This window comes from Arvicola amphibius, chromosome 8 (assembly GCF_903992535.2).
Source record: "Arvicola amphibius chromosome 8, mArvAmp1.2, whole genome shotgun sequence".
Classification (NCBI taxonomy): domain Eukaryota; kingdom Metazoa; phylum Chordata; class Mammalia; order Rodentia; family Cricetidae; genus Arvicola; species Arvicola amphibius.
The window spans coordinates 73,855,266-73,880,943 of NC_052054.1; the positions used below are offsets into that span (position 1 = coordinate 73,855,266).

The following is a 25,678-nucleotide window of genomic DNA, read 5'->3' on the forward strand; positions in this document are numbered from 1 at the left end:
TACAATACTCTGTCTGTGTGTATGTCTGCAGGCCAGAAGAGGGCACCAGACCTCATTACAGATGGTTGTGAGCCATCATGTGGTTGCCGGGAATTGAACTCAGGACCTTTGGAAGAGCAGGCAATGCTCTTAACCACTGAGCCATCTCTCCAGCCCCCTATTTTTTCCACTTTTATTTTTTAAAAAGTAGACAAATTATCTTTTTTCATATTACATACCAATGCTAATTCCCACTCTCCCCTCCTCCCATTCTCTCCAACTTCTCTCCCACCCCACCCCCATCCACTAGTCAGAGAGGGTAAGGCACACTGCTTTGAGGAAGGACCAAGGCTCTCTCTACTACATCTGGACTGGGCAAGGTAGCCATCCAATAAGAATGGGTTCCCAAAAAGTCAGTACCAGCAGGAGGAATAAATCCTGGTGCCACTGCCAGTGTCCCCACAGTCTGCTCCAGCCATACAACTGTCAGCCACATTCAGAGGGTCTAGTTTGGTCATATGCTGGTTCCTTCCCTGTCTGGCTGGAATTGGTGAGTTCACTTTAGCTCAGGTAAGATGTTTCAGTGGGTGTCTCCATCATGATCTTGACTTCTTTGCTCATATTCTCACTCCTCCCACTCTTCTACAGGAATTTGGGAGCTCAGCCCAGTGCTCTGGTGCAGATCTCTGCCTCCATTTCCATCAGCTGCTGGATGAAGGTTCTATGGTGACATTTAAGATAATCATCAATCTGACTACATGGCAAGGCCAGTTCAGGAACCCTCTCCACTATTGCTTAGGGTCTTAGCTTAGGGCCATCCTTGTGGATTCCAGGAAATTTCACTAGTATCAGGTTTCTTGATAGTCCCATAATGGCTCCTTCAATCATCAAAATATCTTTTTCCTTGCTCTGCCTATGTCCTTCCATCTCCACTATCCCGTTCCCTCAAGTTCTTCTTCCTTCTCCCCTCCTCCTCCCCTTCTGTCTTCCCTTCTTCCCACATCCCCATGCTCCCAATTTTTTCAGATTTTGTCTTTTTCCCCTTCCCAGGGGAATCTATATATGTTTCTCTTAGGTTTCACCTGTTACTTAGCTTCTCTAGGGTCATGGACTATTAGTTTATGAGCGAGCACATACCATTTTCATCTTTCTTGGTTGCCTCACTTAGGATGGTTTTTTTAGTTCCATCCATTTCCATGCAAATTTCATGATGTTGTTGTTTTTTACTGTTGAGTAGTACTCCACTGTGTAAATGTTCCATATTTTCTTTATCTATTCTTCAGTTGAGAGGCATCTAGGTTGTTTCCAGTTTCTGGCTATTACAAATAATGCTGCTATGAACATAGTTGAACAAATGTCCTTGTAATATGATTGAGCATCCTTTGAATATATGCCCAAGAGTGGTAAGGCTGGGTCCTGAGGTAGGTTGATTCCCAATTTTCTGAGAAAGAGCCATACTGATTTTCAGAGTGGTTCTGAAAGTTTGTATTGCCACTAGAAATGGAGGAGTGTTCCCCTCACTTACTCCACATCCTCTCCAAAATAAGCTATTATTGGTGTTTTTGGTCTTAGGCAATCTGACTGCTGTAAGATTGTATCTCAGAGTCATTTTGATTTGCATTTCCCTAATGGCTAAGGATGTTAAACATTTCCTTAAGTGTCTTTAGGTCATTTGAAATTCTTTTGTTGAGGATTCTCTTTAAATCTGTACTCCATATATTTTTTTACTGTTTTTATTGAGCTATATATATTTTTTCATTCCCCTCCCTTCTTTTCCCCCTGCCTTTTATCCTCTTCCATGGTCCCAATGCTCCCAATTTACTCAGGAGATCTTGTCTTTTTCTTCTTACCATGTAGATTAGATCCATGTATGTCTCTCTTAAGGTCCTCATTATTGTCTAGGTTCTCTGGGATTGTGATTTGTAGGCTGGTTTTCTTTGCTTTATGCCTAAAAACCACTTATGAGTGAGTAATATGATATTTGTCATTCTGTGTATCCCATTTTTAAATTGGATTATTTGGAATTTTCATGTCTAATTTCTTGAATTATTTATATATTTTGGAGATCAGTCCTCTGTCTGATGTAGGGTTGGTGAAGTTTTTTTTTTCCCATTCAGTAGGTTGCCTTTGTCTTATTGTCTGTGTCCTTTGCTTTACAGAAGCTTCTCAGTTTCAGGAGATCCTGTTTATTTATTGTTGCTCTCAGTGTCTGTGCTTCTGATGTTATATTTAGGAAGTTTTCTTCTGTGCCCATGCATTGAAGGCTACTTCCCACTTTCTCTTCTATCAAGCTCAGTGTGGTCAGATTTATATTGAGGTCTTTAATCCATTTGGACTTGAGTTTTGTGCATGGGGATAGATATGGATCTATTTGCATTCCTCTACATGTTGATATCCAGTTATGCCAATACCATTTGTTGAAGATGCTTTCTTCTTTCCATTGTATAATTTTAGCTTCTTTGTCAAAAATCATGTGTTCATATCCATTGGTCCACCTGTCTGCTTTTATGCCAGTACCAAGTTGTAGCTCTATAATAGAGCTTGTTGTCAGGGATGGTGATGCCTCCAGAAGTTTCTTTATTGTGCAGGATTGTTTTGACTTTCCTGTTTTTTTTAGTCTTCCATATGAAGTTAAGTATTGTTATTTCAAGGTTTATGAATAATTGTATTGATATTTTGATGGAGATTGCATTGAATCTATAGATTGTTTTTTGGTAGGATTGTCATTTTTATTATGTTGATTTTTTACCAATCCATGAACATAGGGAGATCTTTCCATTGTCTATCTGGTATCGTCTTCAATTTCTTTCTTTAAAGTCTTAAAGTTCTTGTCGAGCAGGTCTTTCCCTTCTTTGGTTAGTGTTACCCTAAGATACTTTATGTTATTTGTGGCTATTGTGAAGGGTGATGTTTCCGTGATTTCTTTCTCAGCTTCTTTATCATTTGTATATAGGACGGCTACTGATTCTTTTGAGTTGATCTTGTATCCTGCCATATCATTGAAGGTATTTATCTGCTGTAGGACACGTATGCATACTATCATATCATCTGCAAATAATTAATGTTTAATTTTTTCCTTTCCAATTTGGATCCCCTTGATCTCCTTATGTTGTCTTACTGCTCTAGCCAGAACTTTAAGAACTATGTTTAATAGGTATATGAAGAGAATGGACAGCCTTGTCTTGTTCCTGATTTTAGTGGAATCACTTTGAGTTTCTCTCCATTTAATTTGATGTTGCCTTTGCTTGCTGTATATTATTTTTATTTTGTTTAGATATGTTCCTTGTATCCCTCATCTCTCCAAGACCTTTATCATGAAGGGGTGTTGGATTTTGTCAAATGATTTTTCAGCATCTTATGAGTTGATCATATGTTTTTTCCTTTAAGTTTATTGATACGGTGGATTACATTGATAGATTTTTGTATGATGAACCATCCCTGTATCTCTAAGATGGAGCTGACTTGATTGTGTTGGAAAATTTTTTTTGATGTGTTCTTGGATTCAGTTTGCCCGTATTTTATTGAGTATTTCTGTATCAATGTTCATGAGGGTGATTAGTATGTAATCCATTTTTTTGGTTGAGTCTTTGTGTGGTTTCGGTATCAGGGTGACTGTAGCCTCATAGAAAGAGTATGGCAATATTCCTTCTGTTTCTATTATGTGGAACACTTTGTGGAGTATAGGCATTAGCTCTTCTTAGAAGTTCTATGAAAATTCTGCACTCAATCCATTTGGCCTGGGCTTTTTCTGGTTAGGAAGCTTTTGATGACTGCTTTTCTTTCCTTGCAGGTTATAGGTCTATTTAAATTGTTCACCTGATCTTGATTTAATTTTGGTATGTGGTACCTATCCAGAAAACTGTCCACTTCTTTTACATTTTCCAAATTTGTGGAGCACAAATTTTTGTAGTATGACTTAATGGTTCTCTGGATTTCCTCAGTGTCTGGCACTATAACCCCCTTTCAGTTCTGATTTTGTTAATTTTGATATTCTTTCTCTCTGCCTTTTGATTAGTTTGGATAAAGTTTTGTCTATCTTGTTGATTTTCTCAAAGAACCAGCTCTTTGTTGCATTGATTTTTTTGTATTGTTTTGTTGATTTCATCCCTCAATTTGATTATTTCCTGTTATCCACTCCTCCTGGGTGAGTCTACTTCTTTTTGTTCTAGAGCTTTCAGGTGCGTGTTAAGTTGCAAGTGTGAGGTTTCTCCACTCTCTTTATATAAGCACTTAGTCCTATGAACTTTCCTCTTAGCACTGCTTTCATAGTCACAGGCTTGGTTACATTTTGACTTCATTTTCGTTGAATTCTAGGAACTCTTTAATTTCTTTATGTCTTCCTTGACCTATGGGTGGTACAATTGATCACTGTTCAATTTCCATGAGGTTGTAGGCTTTCTGAGAGTAGTGTTGTTAAATTCTAATTTTAAACATGGTGATCTGATAAGATACAGGCAGTTATTCCAATATTTTTTGTATATGTTGAGGTTTACTTTGTTACCGAGTATGTGGTCAATTTTAGAGAAGGTTCCATGAGGTGCCAAGAAGAAGGTACATTGTTTTGTGTTTGGGTGGAATGTTCTATAGATGTCTGTTAAGCGCATTTGAGTTATGACATCTGTTAGTTCTCTTATTTCTCTGTTAAGTTTCTGTCTGGTTGACATTGGGGAGAGTAGGGTGTTGAAGTCTCCTCCTATCAGTGTGTGGGGTTGGAAGTGAGATTTAAGTTTTAGTAATGTTTATTTTATATATGTGTGTGCTCTTGTATTTGGGACATAGATGTTCAGGACTGAGACTTGTTGCAAAGAGAAAGCCACTTGTTTGTCCCTGCCACCCCGAACTGAAATAATCACACAGAAACTGTACTAATTAAATCACTACTTGGCCCATTAGCTCTAGCTTCTAATTGGCTAACTCTTACATTTTAATTTAACCATTTCTATTAATGTGTATATCACCACGAGGTTGTGGCCTACCAGCAAAGTCTCAGCATGTCTATCTCTGATGGTGGATCCATGGTATCTCCCTGATGCTGACCTTCTTCCTCCCAGCATACAGCCTAGCTTTCCCTGCCTAGTTTTGTTCTCCCCTGCCATAGGCTCAAAGCAGTTCTCTCTCTCTCTCTCTCTCTCTCTCTCTCTCTCTCTCTCTCTCTCTCTCTCTCTCTCGCTCTCTTTCTTTTTGGTATTTTGAGACAGGGTTTCTACGTAGCTTTGATGCCTGTCTTGGAACTAGCTCTTGTAGACCAGGTTGGCCTCGAACTCATAAAGATCCACCTGCCTCTGCCTCCTGAGTACTGGGATTAAAGGCGTGCATCACCACCGCTCAGCTTCAAAGCAGTTCTTTATTCATTAACCAATAAAAGCAACACACAGACAGAAGGACCTCTCAAATCAGAGACTTCATCTTGTTGGATTGTTCCTGTTATGAGTATAAAGTGTTCTTCTCCATCTCTCCATCTCTTCTGATTGGTTTCAGTTTGAAGTCTGTTTTATTAGATACTAGGATGGCTACACCTGATTGTTTCTTAGGTCCATTTGATTGGAAAAATCTTTTCCCAACCTTTTACTCTGAGGTAATGTCTGTCTTTGAGGTTGAGGTGTGTTTCTTGTATACAGTAGAAGGATGAATCCTGCTTTTGTATCCATGCTCTTAACCTGTGTCTTTTTATAGGTGAGTTGAATTTATTGATATTAAGAGATGTTTATAACCAGTGATTATTAATTCCTGTTATTTTTCTATGGTAGTATTTGTGTGTTTCCCTTCCTTGGGGTTTTCTGGTGTGAGATTATCTGTTGACTGTGTTTTTGTGGGTGCAGTCATATTCCTTGGGTTGGAGTTTTTCTTGTTGTAGGAGGCCATTTATTTGTTCCTGGCTGCTCAACCCCAAAATAATCACACAGAAACCATATTATTTGGAATAATGTTTAGGGAATAGCTTAAGCATTTTTCTGGCTAATTCATATCTTAAATTGATCCATCTCTATTAATCTGTGTATTGCCACAAGGATGTGGCTTACTGAGTAAATTTCCAGTGTCTGTCTCTGGTGGGGCTACATGGCTTTTCACTGACTCTGCCTTCTTTCTCCCAGCATTCAGTTTAGTTTCCACATCTACCTAAGTTCTTCCTTGTGCAGGCCTAAGAAAGTTTCTTTATTAACCAATGGTATTCACAGCATACAGAGGGCAATCCCACATCATTTCCTTCTAGTACTTTCTGTAGGGCTAGATTTGCAAATAGGTGTTGCTTAAATCTATTTTTGTCATGGAATATCTTTTCTACATCAATGGTGATTGAAAGCTTTGTAGGGTATAATCATCTGGGCTTGCATCTGTGGTCTATTAGAGACTGCAGCACATCTGTCCAGAACCTTCTGGCTTTCATTGAGACATGGGGTGTAATTCTGATAGGTCTGCCTTTATATGTTACTTGACCTTTTTCCATTGTAGCTCTTAATATTCTTTGTTTATTCTGTATGTTTTACATTTTGATTATTATATGGTGACTGAACTTTTTTTGTTGGTTCAGTCTATTTGGTGTTTTGTAAGCTTCTTGTACCTTCATAGGGATATCCTTCTTTAGTTTGGGAAAGTTTTCTTCTATGATTTTGTTGAATATATTTTCTGTGTCTTTGAGCTGGAGTTGTTTTCCTTCTTCTATCCCTACTCTTAGATTTGGTCTTTTCATGGTGTCCCAGTTTTCTTGGATGTATTATGGTAAGAATTTGTTAGACTTAATATTTTGATTGACAAATACATTTGTTTCCTCTATAAATATCATTAACACCTGAAATATCATCTTTCATCTCTTGTATTCTGTTGGTTATGTTTGCCTCTGTAGTTCCTGGTCATTTACCCTGATTTTCCATTTCCATAATTCCCTCAGTTTGTGTTTTCTTTATTTCCTCTATTTCAATCTTGAACTATTTGTTTCACCTTTTTTACTGTTTTTTTTTCTTGGTTTTATTGGGTTTCTTTAAGGAGGTTATTGATTTCTTCTGATTTTCTGTTTTTATTTTCCTCCATTTCTTTAAGGGAATTTTTTGTTTTCTCTTTAAAGGTCTCCATTATCCTCATTAATTTACTTTTAAAATCATTTTCTTCTGCTTCTTCTGGGTTAGGATGATCAGGTCTTCCTGTTGTGTGACCACTAGGTGCTGGTGTCACCATGTTGCTTTTTATGTTGTTGAATGAATTCTTGCATTGGTGCCTACCCATCTCTTCCTCCAATTTTTGCTGGCAGTATCTTTGCCTCTTGGTCCAATCCTTGCAGTTGCTGTTTGTGTCTTTGGGAACTGTTCTTGTCTGCTCTGTACTGTCACTGTCTGTGTCTCAGGGAGTTGGTGAGGGACAATTGTCTATATTCTGTCGATTATGTTTTAAATAAATGCTGATTGGCGAGTAGCCAGGCAGGACAACCAGACAGGAAGTAGAGGTGGGTCAATGAGAACAGGAGAATTGTGGGAAGGAGGAAGCCCATTTCGCCCAAGTCCTGTCCCAACCACAAAAGAAGGAAGATGTGATTGCCCCTCTAAAAAAGGTACCGAGCCATGTGGCCAACATAGATAAGAATAATGGGTTAATAATTGTATTAACAAGTTATAAGAGTTAATAAGAAGCCTGAGCTAATGGCCAATCAGTTTATCATTAATATAGACCTCTGTGTAATTTCTTTAGGGCTAAATGGCTGTGGGACCTGGTGGGAGGACAGAAACCAGGCAGGGCAGAAAACCTAGTCAACAGGAAACCACTGAGGTCTCTCTTGTCCTGCTGTCTTGGTCTACTCTCTTGGTCTGCTCTCTTGGCTCACTCTGTGCAGTCACAGCCTGTGTTTCAGAGCTCCTTTCTTGGTCCTCTCTGTGTAGTTGCAGCCTGTGCTTCAGAGTTCCCTGAGATCATGGCAGTTAAGAGGGCTTGGGAGGGGAGTGGGACTTTTAGATTACAGGGTCTGATTGATGGGATGGGCTATTTTAACAGCCTACATGCATCTTGCCTGCTGGCTGGTCAGAATCTAAGGCAGGTGGAGGAGGGGTTCAGTGTTTTGCCCTGGTATGAAGGGCCCAGAGAGTGGAGTGCCCCACTGGGTGAGTGATCTCTCACCTTTTCTCTGTGTAGTAACAGCCCGTGTTTCAGAGTTCCTCTGAGGTTGAAGGGGATAAGAGGGTTTAGGATGGAGTGGGACTTGTAGCTTACAGGGTCATATCAATCCAACTTTACATTTTAAACAGAGTTTGGAAGGCATAACTTTATCAAAGCATATAAGTTGGTAGTTCACTGTAAACAATTCTATCATCACCAGACTTGGTGTCATTGAATGATACAGGAAAGTTGGTAGAAACATGAGCAATGCTGGACTTTGTTTCTGAGATGAGAGGTCTCATCTCAGTGGCCTTGAATTTGCATTGATGCAAAAAAATGACCTTGAATCGATCCTTAACTGATCCTCCTGCCTCCACCTGCAGGAATGGCAGGTGGGCACCAGCACCAAGTCTATGATGAGCTTGGTATTGAACCTGGGGCTTCACACATGCTGAGAAAGCACTCTACCAATGGAGCTACAGCCCCTTCCTTAAACCTCTTTTTTTTTAAGTTGACAAATGTACATGTGAATAAACATTCCAAATTACAGGAAACATCTCAAATTACAGCAAACTCCACTTCCCAAATGCAGAAATTGAAGGTGTATGCACAGAACACAGCAACAGTGTCATTTAAGGGGCCATAAGGTTTTTATTTTACCTCAAAGACTCCATTTACCATTTTTTATGGATAATGCCACTAGTGTAAAATCTGAATGTCTTCCCTACACCCAACTGCAAGTGTTTTGTTTTGTTTGTTTTTTTTTTTTTTTTTCGAGATAGGGTTTCCCTGTAGTTTCTAGAGCCTGTCCTGGAACTAGCTCTTGTAGACCAGGCTGGCCTCGAACTCAGAGATCCGCCTGCCTCTGCCTCCCGAGTGCTGGGATTAAAGGCGTGTGCCACCACTGCCCGGCTCAACTGCAAGTGTTGAACACTTCTAGAAGTTTTTTATTTACACTTTCATTTCAGTTTGTGATGCATTGCGAGTCAATGTTTGCATATAGTAATAATGTGTATGGGTCAATATTCCTTCTTAGGCATAGTCATATCCGATCTGTCAGCAATATTGGTTAAAAGTATGATTTTTCCTCCAGATTGCTTTTGTAACTGTTAAAAATTATTTTAATGTATGTGCAGGTCAATGTCTTTCATTGAAGTGAAGATGCCAAGGATTGAGACAGGGTGTTCAGAACATCTTAACAAAAGCATGATGCAGATTGAAACCAGGCATCTCATGGCCTCAGTGTGAAAAGGGGAAGAAGAGACTGGGCTCTCACTACTCACTCACAGCAGGCAACAACAAGCATGAAGCACTCCCACTGAGCCAACCTCTTAAAGGTCCCATCACCTCCCAGTATCACCACACTGGGAACAAAGACTTTCATAGACAGGCTGTGTAGCTATTTCCTCTTATTTGAAACATTCTCTCCTGGAAAGAGGAAGAAAGCTCAGGAAGCTGTAGAAAGATGCAAGCCTCAAAAAGCTCAAAAAGTTACAGAACTTACAAAGCCCTCTCTGAAGCAATGAAAGCAATAAGCAATGCTGATGGGGAGGGAGGTACTCTCTGGTGTAGCTGCCTGCAAGCTGTGCATGGAGTGCCAAGGAGGCAGCTTAGATGAACCATTGCCCATGTTTGGGTAGGCTTGGGGTGTTATGGCTGCTTTTGGGTTACTTGTGCTCCTTTGAGCAACCTCCAATAAAGTCATTAGTTCCCCCAAGCTGCAAAAGGTTAAAAAACTGTTGTTCCTGTGGTGTCAACAGACATCTGTTTATGACTCCCTAGGAGAAGGCTCACAACAAAGGGGGCAATTCTAGACTACACTATAGACTGGAAGAATCAGTGTCCACTGCAGATTCCTATGGGCATCTCCCAGCACAGGGATGAGTTTCCTTCATTCCTTGTTCACTGTAGAACTTATTGGATCTCTGGTGTAGTTATAATGAGCAATATGTGTAGTGGGAATCTAGTAGAGTCACTGTGTCAAAACATTAGAATGTAACAGTTGTTTGTCAATGCATCTAGTAACAACAGAATATAATAGTTGGAGCTACTTAGACCCTGAAAAAAGTCATAGTAGAGAACAGTGATTGTTTTCTTGATTTATAGAGTTGTTTTTTTAAGGGGGCTTTCCATCTGTTGCATGACTTTGGTCGCAAGACCACCCTGGCACACCTGGAGCATCTTGGATTTTTGGATACTGCAAACAGTACATAATAAGGACAAAAATTGCAGGGGTTTGATGGTTTCCTCCAGAAAACACAGAATAGATCAAGAGGGCTTTGATATGAGAAACCTGTTTTACCCAAAAAACAACCTTTGTGTAACAATCAATAAATATGCTTTCAAATGGTGGTTCAATGTTCTGCCCATCAGAGCCTGAACCTCCCTAAATCTCATTCTGGAATGACTCACCTTCTTGGAACATCCCACACAAGACAGAATACCTGACAAATATATGCATGGGAATTGCTTTTACCTGCAACTTAACATTTTAATTTGCATTTAATGATTACAGACATTGTTGGGTATAAGTCTAAAAGTAATTCATTTGTCCTTAATGTTCCTTTTCCCCCTTTTAACTTACTCTGTCTTCTTTTGGTGTTGGGGACCAGCCTCAGCAAAAACACCTCTTACCAGGGTTGGGGTGTGGAGATATAAAGATATAAGTAAAGAATATGAAGACACATGAAAAATAATAAGACAGAAATCATGGAATAGTGGTGCGGGAAAATTGTCTGTATTCTGTCAATCATGTTTTAAATAAATGCTGATTGGCCAGACAGGAAGTATAGGTGGGTCAACCAGACAGGAAGTAGAAGTGGGGCGATGAGAATAGGAGAATTCTAGGGAGGAGGAAGCCCATTCCCCACTCCTGCCCAGGCCGCCAAAGAAGCAAGATGTAAGCTACCTGGCTGAGAAAGGTACTGAGCCATGTGGCTAAAATAGATAAGAATTATGGGTTAATATAAGATACAAGAGCTAATAAGAAGACTGAGCTAATGGGCCAATCAGTTTTATAACTTATTGATATCTCTGTGTGATTTTCTTTGGGGCTTGTCAGCTATGGGGTATCGGGCGGGACAGAAACCCCAACAAGCAGGCCCTCCGTGTTACAGAATAGTACCAGGAGGGCATTCAGTGAATACTGACATTGCTCATGTTTAATTTTTCATATGCTTTTATACCTCAAGACAAAAGAGGGAAGAAGTCAACAGAAGACTTCTTTGACATGATCCAAAGGACAACTCAGTTTATAGTGTTAATACATTGAGACTTAGCACTCTGTTGTTAAGGCAGAGAAGTCATTCTAGAGCAAGTATTCTGAAAGCAGCCACTCCCCAGGTAATTTCATATTGCAAAAGAAGAGCAGAAGTATGTTTTCATAGTCTGACCATCTGTCAGGATGGATCCAGATGGAATGGATCTACTTGTATGAGCCATCGTAATGTCAAAAGAACCAAGTAACCACATCCTGAGTCGGGACATGTAGCTACACTTGTTGTCAATGATTTTGAGCAACCTCCAAACTCTCTGGCCATCAGACAAGGTGGAAATAACCTTACATTTTTGGGCCTCTAAAAGTGTTCCCTTTTTATTAACTTTAATAAAGCCTGTGCTTCTGCAACAGGACATATATTAGGTGAACACTTTCCTGTTTCCTAGACTTACCCATTCTTAGGTGCCTGGGGGGAAAAGGATCAAACCTATCTTTGACTGCCAATTTCTGTAAGCAAAGGGATAAAGTACATCTGAACTCTGTATGTATCTCTGAGCCATGTTTCTGTCAAGAGAGCTCATCAGCAATCAGATAATGCTTTGTAAATATACATGCTCCTATGGCTATAGTATCTCCTAATCATAGGAATGGAGGATCACCAGGATTGGGAATGCCCTTTTCAATTGATCTAGAGTGTTTCTTAACATTTTTAGCTGTATCAAAACATAAATTTCTTATCAAATATGCCAGATCTATAAACTCATTGCAAATGTCAACCTTTTTTTTTTAACATCTTATGGTGAACTAAAGCAGTTAAGAACATTAACAGGTCAATACCATAATTTCTGGAGTGGAAATTAATAATAAACATACAATTTGTCAAATCACAATTCTTTAAAAACCGTTCTAATCAAAAGACAAGAAAAGATTTCTCTGATTGGTGAGAGTCCAATTGCATTGTCCCTTTTAAGTAATTGTCCCAGTCTCAGAGCAGCAGCAGCAACCCCTTAGGCTCGCCTCCTCATTTTTGAACAGGAGCTTCACTCACTGTTTGTGAGGATTTTTTCCCCCTAAGGGGAAAATTGAGGTCTCAGTTCTAAGGTCCTACATTTCAACAGCAATTTGACTATCATACTGGCAAAATAAGTTCTGTCTCACAAAGAGAAGTACAGTCCAATGTTCAGTCTGCATTTCTGGTCTATCTCCAAGGTAAAAAGGACTTACTAGGTCTGAAAGTTTATGCAGCAAGTCCATCAAGAGGCTGGGAATCACTAATTATCACCACATTTTTTCCCTTCTCAGACTGCAGCAAGTTGTAGTAATTCAGAATATTGTTTCAGTTATCCATTTCCTTAGCCTGCAGCATGGTGGTATAAGAAAGCCAGGATCATGAGTTCAGGAACCTCTTTCAGCTTCTTCTATGGAGTCATCAGTGGATGCAATGTCATTAGGGCTGACATTCCTAACCAGACATTCTGGAAGCCATCTTGCTTGATCTTCATCCTGTGAAAATACACAGACATGCCCTTGACCCCATATTAACATAGAATAAGGTCCTTTCCATAATACAGTGCAAGGGTCTCTCTAACTTGCTTTAGCAAAGGTCACCTTGGTGCCATCATGCCAAAACTGTCTTCAGCAGATTTGTCATGGATATCCATATTCAAGAATCTTAGCATAAAAAGTCCAAGACTCAAGGCATTATGTGGTATTTGAGGATATAATTCTCCTGTTTTTGTTTTTTGAAGTTGTGTTTTCAAGGAGCCATGGGCATGCTCCACAATTCCTTATCCTTGAGGATCATAAGGAATACCTGTCTTATATTCCATATTCCATTGGGAACTAAATTGATGAGATGTTTACCAACATATCCAGACCCATTATCCATCTTTATGATTTTTAGGGTTCCCATAAATGAGAAACATTTTAAATAGCGAATTATTATATGTTTAGTGGCTTCCCCAGTTTGTACAGTGATTGTCAAGAATCCTGAATATTTATCAATTGTCATATGCACATATCTTAATTTTCCAAACTCTGTAATGGGTGTACAGCCATTTACCATAGGGATTTACTCCCAGATGAGGTACAGGTAAGTATTGTGAGCATGCATCACATTGCTTAAAAATTTGGTGAGCAGCTTTTCTTGTTAATCTAAATTGTTGTCTTAAACTTATATTTTTTTGATGATGCAGTGCATGTAATCACTGAGCAAGCTCAACCTGAGATAAAGTGGTTATTTTTTGCAAGCTTATCAGCTAAAACATTACCTTCAGCTAATGTACTGGGAAGATTTGAGTGTGCTCTGATGTAACCCACAAAGCATTGCAACGTTCTTTGCATTTTGAATTTTCGTAAACAGCATCTTAACTTCCTTATTGCTGGTCTCAATATACAGGATGGTCTCTAGGACTTGAAGAACATTAAGTATATAGGCTGACAATATATAGATTAAATGTCCTATTTACAAAAAGTTGAAATACTATAGCCACAGCTCACAGCTCAACTGTTTGAGTTCAGTTCTGTTTGTACTACATGTCCTTCACCATTAGCCATGGATGTAGCCCTCCCATTGGAAGAACCATCTGTAAAAATTAACATGGTGTCCTTTAAGGGATCTTTTGCTACAACTTTAGGAAAAATAAGGGAATATAGTTGTGTGAATTGCAGCAACAGATCAGCTGGGAAAAGGTTATTAATCTGGACTTTAAATTAAGCAAACACAATTGCTCAAGAGTCACTATTTTGAAATAACCAATCAATCTGTTGTTGCCCAAGAATTACTATTTTGAAATAACCAATCAATCTGTTTCTTAGTATAAGGAACATTGATCATAGCTGGTACTCTGCCAAAATATCTCCTAGAGTCCATCTTGCTCTTCTGTGCTAAGCAAGCTACTGCTTCACAATAAGGGTTTAATACCTTAACTGGCAAAATGGGAAGATGTTGTCATAAAAGTGGACCATTTTGCCATAATATTGCTTTAATAGGATTAAGTTTTGTAGGTAATATAATGTTTGCCAAGGCTGATCATAATTAATATAATGTCCTTGCTGTTTTTGTATAGCATACTCTACTTGCATGAGTACCTGTCTGGCAGCTTCTGTAAGTAATCTAGTGGAATTTGGATCATTGTTCCCTTTAAGGATTTCACTTAGTGACTCAAGGTCTCCCATAGGATATTTTAAAAAGGTCTTGGTCTTTGTATGTCTTATTAAAATTTTGTAAGCTATCATTTTAATTTAAGCCGCAAATCTGCCTAGATGACAGGCTTAACTTGCTTATGTACATTTTTAGAGACACCTGTCTGGGCCTGGAGGTATAGCTCCCTGATGTTTCTTTTTTGCAGCTTGAGTGTCAGGCCAGGCTAGGATGAAAGCTGACACTGGGATAGTTGGCCAGGTGCAAGCCATATTTCCTCTGTTGCTTGACTGTCCCTCCTGGGTACTTGGTACCAGGAGGCCAGTCCCTCTTTGCCTGCTCTACTTTTGCAGGATACAAGCTACATTTAGTGGTCCCAACACAGACAAACTGGCAAATTTAGCTCAGCTTCTCCAGTGCCCATCACTGCATTGACTTTGAGACTGTCATGTTTATAACGTTAAGTGGGTATAGCCATGCTGATTTTTACTCTCCTGATAGAGGACTCTCATTGGTTAATAAAGAAACTTCCTTGGCTTTTTGATAGGGCAGCATTAGATAGGTGGAGTAGACAGAACAGAATGCTAGGAAAAAGGGAAGTTAGACAGATGCCATGCCTCTGCTCTCTGGGACAGACTCCGTGGAGCCAGCCACCAGGTCAGACATGCTGAATCTTGTGGTGCTACACACATTACTAAATATGGGTTAAAGCAAGCTGTGAGAATTAGTTAATAAGAGGCTGAAACTAATGGGCCAGGCAAATGAATACAGTTTGTGTGTTGTTATTTCGGGGCATAAGCTAGCTATGTGGGAGCCGGGCAGGATGAAAAGCAGGCCTGCCCACAGTTCCTTCTACAAATGGCGCCCAGACGTGGATAACTGAATCCACAGAAAGCTTGAGAAAGCTTGGGAAAGAATAGAGTAAAGCATGTTCTTTGGTAGCAGCAATTTCTCGGGTCTGTTCTGCTTGCTAGAGGCAAGCAAGCACTCTCATCTAAGAGAGGTTTCCTAACTCAGCTTTAGCTGCAAAACCCTGCAGCTCTTAAGAGGTCCTGACATGAAACACTTAAACGGTGTTGATAAAAGTTTACTGCATGCTTGTTTGTTTTCAGCTGTAGCAGGAAAAAAGTTGTGCTGTTTTAAAATGCCGGCTTTCTGGGCTGTTCTGCCAGGGCAAACTCTGACTCAGGCAGGCAGTCCGACTGAGTGTGGTCTGTGAGCAGAATGCTGCAGCTTGCTTGCTGGCAGGGACCTTGAAACACCATAGAGTTGTGGCAATAAAAATGGCTACAGCTGGTACCTCTGCCATGAGGCTGGAAAGCTAAGGAATGGGCTGGATCTAGCCGGCAAAGCCACGGCTTTAATCCTACCCATATTGCTCAGTAATTTAAAGGCTCATGTGGTTAGACAAAGAGAGAGAAAGATATAGTAAAGAGAGATTCAAAAACAAAGAAAACCTTTAAATGAGTTACAGTGTGTTAAAAATATATGCAGGCTGAAGGTTAAAGTTCTTAAAAGTAAAGAAAGAAAGAGAGTAGTTGGGTGTGGTGGTATACACCTTTAATCCCAACACTCATGAGGCAGAGGTAGATTGACCTCTGTGACTTCAAGGGGCAGAGGTAGATTGACCTCTGTGACTTCAAGGTGTGGTAGCACACGCCTTTAATCCCTATGCCTTGGAGGCAAAGACAGACGGATCTCTGAGAGTTCAAGGACAGTCTGGTCTACAGAGATATTCCAGGACAAAGATATACAGAGAACCTGTCTCAAAAATAAATAAATAAATAAAAGTAAAAATAAATAAAATAGAGGTTAAAATAAAGCTGCACAAAGATGGAAAATACACAGAGAATCTTCATACTGTATGCTATTATGCTCTCTTTGAATTGTTTCGATGCTGAGGAAGGAGCAACAGCTGCTAAAAGATATTTGTTTATAAATGCTGCTGAACTAATCCAAGATAGATATTTTGAAAATACCTTGACTTCAAAATTTGGATCTAAGAACATGATGCTTTGGAAAAGTCCTTCTTTTGTTTTCACAGAGGATGAGACCCTGTGGATTGCTTCTATCCCAATATGGTATGATAGACCACGCCCTCCTGAAAGGTTGCTGTGAACACCCTCAAAAAATTATTTCATTTAACTGCCAACTGAGATGAATCTAGCAAACAGGTTACACCATGAAAGACTTGACTAACAGTGCCCCCATCCAGTAGGAAGCACTTTGGAGAGAAAAACTGCACTCATGTTCCCAAATATTGTTTATAAATGTTCTTTTACATTTAAAGGGGGATATGATATAGATATGAATAATTTACATTGGTATAAATTTTTGCTGTGTTGATATAAATTTGAGGTCAATTTTCTTATATGTATATGTATTTCTGATATTGATTAAGGTATTCTGATTGTGTAGTTCATTTTTAAAATGTAATGTTTAATATAGGTTGTTAATGGATATCAATAATAATCAAGCTTGTAGTCATGTTAGTTAGATTTTCTAGATATCAAGTCCATCAAGAGGCTAGGAGTCACCATTCATCACCGTGGTCTTCTTTCCCTTCTCAGACTGCAGCAAGTTGTAGTAAGTCAGGAACATTGGTTCAGGTACCTATTTCCTAGGCCTGCAGCATGGTGGTATGAAGAGGTCATGAACCTCTTTATGCTTCTCTTATGGAGTCATCCGTGCCTGCAATGTCATCATGTCTGGCATTCCTCTGCTGTAGATATCTAACCAGACATTCTGGAAAAAATCCTGCTTGACCTTCATCCTGTAAAAAACACATACATGTCCTCAAGCCCATATTAACGCAGAATCAGTTCCTTTCCATAATCCACTGAAAGCATCTCTCCACCTTGCTTTAGCAAGGTCACCTTGGTGACATCATGCCAAAACTGTCTACAGTTTATTGGTCATAGGCATCCATATTCAAGAAATTTAGCATAAAAAGTGCATGGCTCAAGGAATTATGTGGCATTTGAGGATATTATTTTTCTGTTTTTATTTTTTGAAGTTTTTTCAAGGAACTATGGGCATGCTCTATAATTCCTTGTCCTTGAGGATTATCAGGAATGCCTGTCTTATATTCAGTATTCTATTAGGAGCAAAATTGCTAAAATGCTTTACTAACATATCCAGACCTGCTGTCTGTCTTTATGATTTTTTTGGTTTCCCATAAATGAGAAGCATTTTAAGCAATGAGTTATTACATATTTAGTGGTTACCCCAGTTTGTGCAGTGGCCATCAGGAATCCTGAATATGTATTATCATATGTACATATCTTAATTTTCCAAACTTTGCAATATGAATAACATCTATTTGTCATAAATGATAAGGAAGTTATCCTCAGGGACTTACTCCAAGATGAGGTACCTGTAAATATTGTGGCCATACACCACACTGCTTACTAATTTGACAAGCAGCATCTCTTGTTAATCTAAATTGTTTTTTTAAACTTACAGTATTTTGATGATGCAGAGCAAACTCAACCTGACCTATTATTTTTATAAGCTTATCAGCTAAAGCACTTTAGCTTTTGAATGTGCTTTAATATGCTTTGCTATGCCCCATAAATCATTGCAGTTTTCTTTGCTGTATGGCATTTTGAATTTGCTGGAACAGCATCTTAACTTGCTTGTTGCTAGTCATAATATACTGAATGGTCTCTAGGACTTGAAGAACATTAAATATATATTGGCTGTCAGTATATAGATTAAATGTCTTATTTGCAAAAAGTTGAAACACTATAGCCACAGCTAGCAGCTCAACTCTTTGAGCTGAGGCCAGTTCTGTTTGTACTACATGTCCTTCACCATTAACCACATATGCAGCCCTCCCTTGGAAGAATTATCTGTAAAAATTAACATAGCATCCTTTAAGGGATTTTTTTTTTGCTACAACTTTCGGGAAAATAAAGGAATATGATTGTGGCACTTGCAGCAATGGAAAAGATTATTAATTTGACCTTTAAATTGAGCAAATGCAATTGCTCAAGAACTGTGGGGTCCTTCTGTCTACCCCACTGAAGAATTGAGCCAGCCACCTGGGGAAGTGCATCACATGCCACTCAGCCCCTCTCCTGGAGACAATCAGGCACAGTGGGAAGTTGAGTCAAGCAGGAACTCATTTATTTCTTTACAACATCAACTTACAAAGCAAAACTTCACAAATCCCAGAAGAAACAAAAGGGGAAGTAGCCAATCACATCAGCAGTCACATCTGAATGACTTGCAGCTGCTATAGCCCCCAAGGGATCAGGAGGGCACCAGGCACTTTACATCATCTTACCCTATCTCTAACTCCAACCATCTTTTTGTAAATAAGTCAGAACTCCTCCCCCTTGCTCCCCTTCAGCTCCATCTTGGCTGGGGATATTCTTCATGGGCTTTGTGACATTACTGTTTTTGAATTTTGAGCCTTTTTCTAACTATTATGATTTGGCATAGCTGCCACACTTTTGGTGTAGCTTTTACACTTCTGGCATAGCTCTTACACTTTTGGTGCCAACTGTGCCTTTTTCTGTCACTATTTTTTTTTTTTTTTTTTTTTTTTTTGGTTTTTCGAGACAGGGTTTCTCGGTAGCTTCGGAGCCTGTCCTGGAACTAGCTCTTGTAGACCAGGCTGGTCTCGAACTCACAGAGATCTGCCTGCCTCTGCCTCCCGAGTGCTGGGATTAAAGGCATGCACCACCACCGCCCGGCCTGTCACTATTTTTTTTGCTAACTTGGCCACTCCTATGTGCTCAGTTCAGCCCACAAAGAAACAATATTTTGAAATAACCAATCAATCTGCTGTTGCCCAAGAATCACTATTTTGAAACAACCAATTAATTTGTTGCTCAGGAATCACTATTTTAAAATAACCAATCAATATGTTGCTTAGTATAAGGAATATTGATCACAGCCGGTTCTCTGCCCAAATATCTCCTAGAGTCCATGCTGCTCTTCCGTGCTAAGCATGCACTGCTCAAAATAAGAACTTAATACCTTAACTGGCAAAACAGGAAGGTGTTGCTATAAAAGTGGACCATTTTGCTATAATACTACTGTAGGGGTAAGTTTTTAGGCAATATACATGCTTGCAAGGCTGATAATAATTAATATAATGTTCTTGATGTTTTGTATAGCATATTATACCTGCATGAATACGTGTTTGGCAGCTTCTGTAACATGTCTAGTGGAATTTGGATCATTGTTCCCTTTAAGAATTTCACTTAGAGGCTCAAGGTCTCCTGTGGGATATTTTATTTTTTTTTTCCAGTTTATTTATTTTTTATTAAAAATTGCCATCTCCTCACCTCCTCCTCCCCCTTCTCTCCCCTCCCCTCCACCCACACCCCCACTCCCTCCCTCTTGAGGCCAAACAGCCATCAGGGATGGTTGGGATATAGGAAGGGTGGATATGGGAACAAGGAATTATATATCTTACTTAAGGGAGCCATTCTAGGGTTGGCAGAGGCTTGACTCTAGAGGGGTTCCCAGGTGTCCAGGAAGACGCCCCCAGCTAGGTCCTTGGGCAGCTGAGGAGAAGGTGCCAGAAATGTCCAGATCCTATTGCCATACTCATGAATATCTTGCATGTCACCATAGAACCTTCACCTGGCATTGGATGGAGAAAATGACAGAGCCCCACATAGGAGCACCGGACTGTGGGATATTTTAAATAAGGTCTCAGCCATTTTATGCCTTATTAGAAGTTTTAAAGCTATCTTTTTAATTTAAGTTGCAAGTCTGCCTAGTTGACAGGCTTCATTTACTTATTTACATTTTTACAAACACCTGTCTGAGCCTGGGGCTACAGCTCCCTGAGGCTACATTTTTGCAGCTTGGCTGTCAGGTCAGGCTAGGCTCATAGCTGAAGCTGGGACATGCAGTGGTCACAAGTTATTTCCCTCTGTCACTTGACTGTCCCATTTGGGTTCTTGGGACCAGGAGGCTGGTCTTTCTTTGCCTGCTCTGCCTGGGCAGGGCACAGGCTACATTTAGTGGTCCCAACACAGACCAGCTGCCAAATTTAGCTCAGATTGTCTGGTGCCCACCATTGCAGTGTCTTTGAGACACCGATGGCCACAATTTTTACTATCCTTGCTTTTTAATTTTAAATCTTGTAATCACTAAATTAGAATTCCTAAATCCTCCCTTCTGTTAAAAGCCATACGTTTATCCATTATAGGTTTCTTGGCTCATGAGCCGAATAACCTCTCGGCACTTCTATTGACCTACTCTGGGTATTGACTCTGGGAGGTAAAGCCCTTTAAACTTTCCTGTCTCCTGCCTTTACTGGCTCCAAGACATAGTGACATAGCATGAGTCAGACTCAGATGGCCACAGTGCCTATGTGTGGACTGCCACAGTCTCAGTGGTAACCTAGGCCATTGCTGGGCCAAAAGTCACATTCCCTTCAATCTTCCCACCAGTTCAGCAGCAACAGAGGCTGTGGCTAGGTGACCACAGCATTGCCGTTTGCAGGGGTGAAGTCATGGCCACACTGTACTTTGGCCTCTTTGAGTCCTGGAGCAGGCCAAAGGTGCCAGTGGTTACACCGCTTGCATGGGAGTGGGAATATACATAATATTGTAATATTTACAAACTCCAAATAATTCTGCCTTTGTTTTTGCTCTACTTCAGCTCCTCTAGCTATCAAAATATATCCAAGCAATTGTACAAATAGTCAAATACTATTTCCTTGTCCCATTTTTTTAAACAAATATTTGCAACTTTACTCCCGATTTTTGCCTTGCCTTTTTCTTTCCTTTATTATTATCTGCTATATATTTCTGAGCACTCATTACTCACCACTTCACCTGTGCTGCAATTTTCTTGCAGGTCCCTCATGTATTCTCCTGTATACCTGGTCCTAGTTCTATGTACTTTGGGGTTCACTGGTCAGCCCCGTTTTCTGGCACCATATATTGGTGATCAACCTCAACAAAAACACCTCTTGCCAGGGTTGGGGTGTGGAGATATAAAGATATAAGTAAAGAATATGAAGACACATGGAAAAATAATAAAACAGAAACCATTGAGTAGTACCAGGAAGGTGTTCTGATGAATATTGAAATCCCTCACATTTAATTTCCCATACACTTTTATACCCCAATACAAAAGGGGGAAGAAGGCAACAAAAGATTTCTTTAACATGATACAAAGGACAACTCGAACAATTAATTGTTTTAACACTTTAAGACATCAAGTCATTAACATTCTTTGCACACTCATGAGCTTGGCAAAATGCCACTATGAACTTTTAAACCCTTAAAAGTTCATAAACCCTTGCTCTTACTGGGCAGCTCAAGTCCTCATTCCACTCCTGGAGAGCATGATGGGAAAGCATCACATCCTTTGCTCAGAATGATCTGCTTAGTCATCCACTGATTTTGTCGTGTTTCTGCCTCAACTGGACTTGAAAGGTTTTTAAAAAGCAAAAAAGAGGACACAGACTTGGGTGGTTTGAGAAGGGCATGGTTCTAGGAGGAGCTGGTTCGGGGCTGTGACTGTGATTAAATTGCACAGAATGAAAATCTCAAAGAACTAATCTTTCAAGTGAGAAAAATACCTAAGGTGCCACTGTCCTCTGACATTTCTTGGTGGACATAGTAAAGCACAGAGTGGCTGACACCCTGCTCTGGGCCACTGTAGTCCAGAAGTAAAGTCGGGTGTCACACCTCATCAGTCTGTCTCAGAGTCTGCTAATGGAGAATGTGAGGCAGACAGACAGACAAAGGACAGTGAGAGGTGAGGAGAGAGGGCTCTGGGGTTCCGTGAGTGGAGAAGCAACAGAGAGACAGGGCTAGTGACAATAAACTGATATCTTGAACTGGGAATTCGACTCAGTTGAGAGAGTGCCTGCTTAGCACACACGAAATCCTGGGTTTAATCATCAGGCATGGTGGCTACATAGTGAGTGCTGGGCAGCCTGGGCTAATGAGACCCTATTCCCCCAAAAGGAAAGTATCAGACTTCTTAACCTGCAGAACAAATACTGCTCATGAGGATTATAAATAATTCACTGAGATGAGGGAGCAGCCAACAACAGCTTCCCAGATTCAGTGTCTCAGCTTTTCTTCCACTGGCAAGTTCACCCCAACCTCCCCTGTACCTGTTCCAAGGGGCCCACTCTAGGAAGTGCTTGGAAGTCCTACGATAACACTTTATCTTTTATCATTGTTGCAAGGGAAGGAGCTACTTGTTTGTCCTGGCCACCCAACCCTGAAATAATTACACAAAACTATATTCATTAAATCACTGCTTATCTCATTAGCTCTGTTTTTTTTTATTGGCTAACTCTTACATCTTAGTTTAACTCATTTCTATTAATCTGTATATCACCACAAGGTTGTGGCCTACCAGCAGAGTTTCAGCACATCTACCTCCAGCCGCAGATCCATGGCATCCCATGACTCCACCCTTCTTCCTCCTAGTATTCAGTCCAGTGCTTCCTGCCTACATAAGTCCTGCTCTATCAACAGGCCAAGGCAGTTTCTTTATTCATTATCCAATGAAAGTAACACATAGAGAGAAGGACCTCCCACACCATTTCCCCTTTTCTGTTTAAATAAAAAGAAGGCTTTAACTTTAACATAGTAAAATTACATATAACAAAACAGTTATCAAGCAAGAATTACAGTTATAATATTTATATTTATGTTAACTTTTATCATAACTAAGGAAAACTAGATCTATTCTTCAACTCCATCAAAGACTCCAAAAGGATATAATTACCTAAGTAAACTGGAAGTACACTGTAAGCAACTTCCAAACTCCAGAATTGACAGAGACATTTTGCTGCCAGTCACCCAAAGTTCTTTTGTATCGTTGAGGCATCCATCTTCAGCCTATAGGCTCACATAGTATCCAGCACCCTTTTCCATGAAGCAGAAAATTTCAAAGAGAGTTCAGTCACATTCTTCTGTATCCTGCATAATGTCCTGCAGACTCTTTCATGAAACAGGAACCTCACAGGATCATCTCACCTTTAGGCAAGTTCAGAAGTCATTTCTCTGTGGATCCTGCATATCCAGTTAAGCAGTTCAGGCAAGAGAAGTTTCTTGCCCAAAAGGCCAAGAAGACTCTTCTATGCCCATCTTCCTTTTGAAGTAGATTGGTGCTGTCAGGAGCAGATGTTATTGACTGTCATGAAAAGTCTTAAGATCTTAAACATTTTAAATGCCATATTCTAAAAGTACCTGGAAAATTTGAAAAATACCTATCTAACTAAAATATATCTCTATACATCTAGAAAATCTAACTAACATGACTATAAGCTTGACTATTATAGATGACTATCTATTAACCTATATTTCTTAGTTATACATTACATTTTTAATGAGCTACACAATTACAATACCTTAATCAAGATCAGAAATACATATGCATTTAACAAAATTGGCCTTAAATTTGTGTCATTAAACCAAGATCTCTACCAATGCAAATTATTCATTTTGATATCATATCCCACTTTAAATGTAAACAACCATTTATAGATAATATTTGAGAATATGTGTATAGATTTGTCCATACTGCTTCCTGATATTTGGGAGTGCTATTAATCAGGTCTTTCATGGTGTATCCAGTCAGCAGTTGGGTGAAGTAATTTTTTGAGGATGTTTATGGAAACCTTTCAGGGGGCATGATCTATCAAACCATATTGGTCTGGAAGCAATCCACATGTTCTCATACTCTGTGAAAACAAAAGAAGAACCTCTTTTCCAAAGCAATATATCCTTAGACCCAAATTGGAAGTCATGATACCTTTATAATATACATGCTAGTTTAGCTTAGGAGCCCATACAATGAAATTTCTCTCTGTACTTAGCTCATTCACAGTGAAAAAGTTTAAAGATAACCTTCCTGGACCTGGATGGAGGGGGGGTGGACCTTGGACTTCCCACAGGGCTGGGAACCCTGACTGCTCCTTGGACTGGAGAGGGAGGGAGAAGAAAATGGAGGGAGGAGGCGGAAATTTTTAATAATAATAATAAAAAAAAAAAAGTTCAAAGATAATACAATAATATACATAATCCAGACTCTCTGTGAATTTTGAATTTTCCATTTTTATGTGGCTTATTTTTTTTTTCACCCTGAGTTTTTTTTTTTTTTTTTTTTTTTTCTCATGGTTTATTATTTTTTTTTATATTTAAAAATTTCCATCTCCTTCCCTCCTCCTCCCCCCTCCCTCCCCTCCTTCTCCCCTTTCTCTCCCCTTCTTCTCCCTCCCCTTCCCTCCCCTCCCCTCCACCCATAGTCTCCCCTCCCTCCCTCTCAAGGCCAGGAGCCATCAGGGTTTCCCCACTCTATGCTAAGACCAAGGTCCTCCCAACTCCCCCCCAGGTCCAGGAAGGTTGATCGACCAAGCTGAGAAGGCTCCCACAGAGCCCGTCCATGAAGAACAATCAGAGCCCAGCGCCATTGTCCTTTGCTTCTCAGTCAGCCCCCGCTGTTGGCCACACTCAGAGAGACGGGTTTGGTCGCATGATCCATCAGTCCCATTCCAACTGGAGTTGGTGATCTCCCATTAGTTTCTGTCCCACCGTCTCCATGAGTGAACGCACCCCTCTCGTTCCTGACTTTCTCCCTCATGTTCTCGCTCCTTCTGCTCCTCATCGGGACCTTGGGAGCTCAGTCCAGTGCTCCAATGTGGGGCTCAGTCACCTTCCCCATCTGTCGCCAGCTGGAGGTTCCCTCACGGTCCTGACTTTCTTTCTCATGTTCTCTCTCCTTCTGCTCCTCATCAGGACCTTGGGAGCTCAGTCCGGTGCTCCAAGGTGGGGCTCTGTCATTTTCTTCATCTATCGTCGGGTGGAGGTTCTATGGTGATATGCAAGAAATTCATCAGTATGGCTATAGGAACTGGCCTTTTCAGGCTCCCTCTCCTCAGCTGCCCAAGGAACTAACTGGGGGCGTCTCCCTGGAAACCTGGGAACCCCTCTAGGGTCAAGTCTCTTGACAACCCTCAGGTAGCTCCTTAAATTCAGATATATGCTTCCCTGCTCTCATATCCACCCTTCCTATATCCCAAGCACCCCATTCCTCCGAGCTCCCCCCGGTCTCCCCTTCACACTTTTCTCTCCCCATCTTCCCTTGGCCCAGTCTTGCCCAACCCTCAAGTTCCCAATTTTGCCTGGCGATCGTGTCTACTTCCAATATCCAGGAGGATTACTATATCTTTTTTGGGAGTTCACCTTCTTATTATCTTCTCAAGGATCCCAAACTTATAGGCTCGATGTCCTTTAATCATGGCTAGAAACCGAATATGAGTG

At 40.2% G+C, this 25,678-nt stretch overlaps 1 long non-coding RNA gene across 2 annotated transcripts in view; it reads right to left on the minus strand.

The window, feature by feature from the left end:
• Nucleotides 1–11,199: 11,199 nt before the first annotated feature.
• The window catches only part of LOC119821427, a 29,566-nt gene continuing 15,087 nt past the window's right edge, over nt 11,200–25,678 (minus strand). Inside the window, exons 1-3 of one of the 2 annotated variants that reach the window (XR_005286620.1) lie at nt 23,142–23,197; nt 16,955–17,190; nt 11,200–12,778 (exon numbers count right to left, since the gene is read on the minus strand). This is a non-coding gene — a long non-coding RNA (uncharacterized LOC119821427). Of the gene's footprint in view, nt 12,779–16,954; nt 17,191–23,141; nt 23,198–25,678 lie in introns of those variants that run through there. The other variant, XR_005286619.1, reaches the window with a different exon arrangement.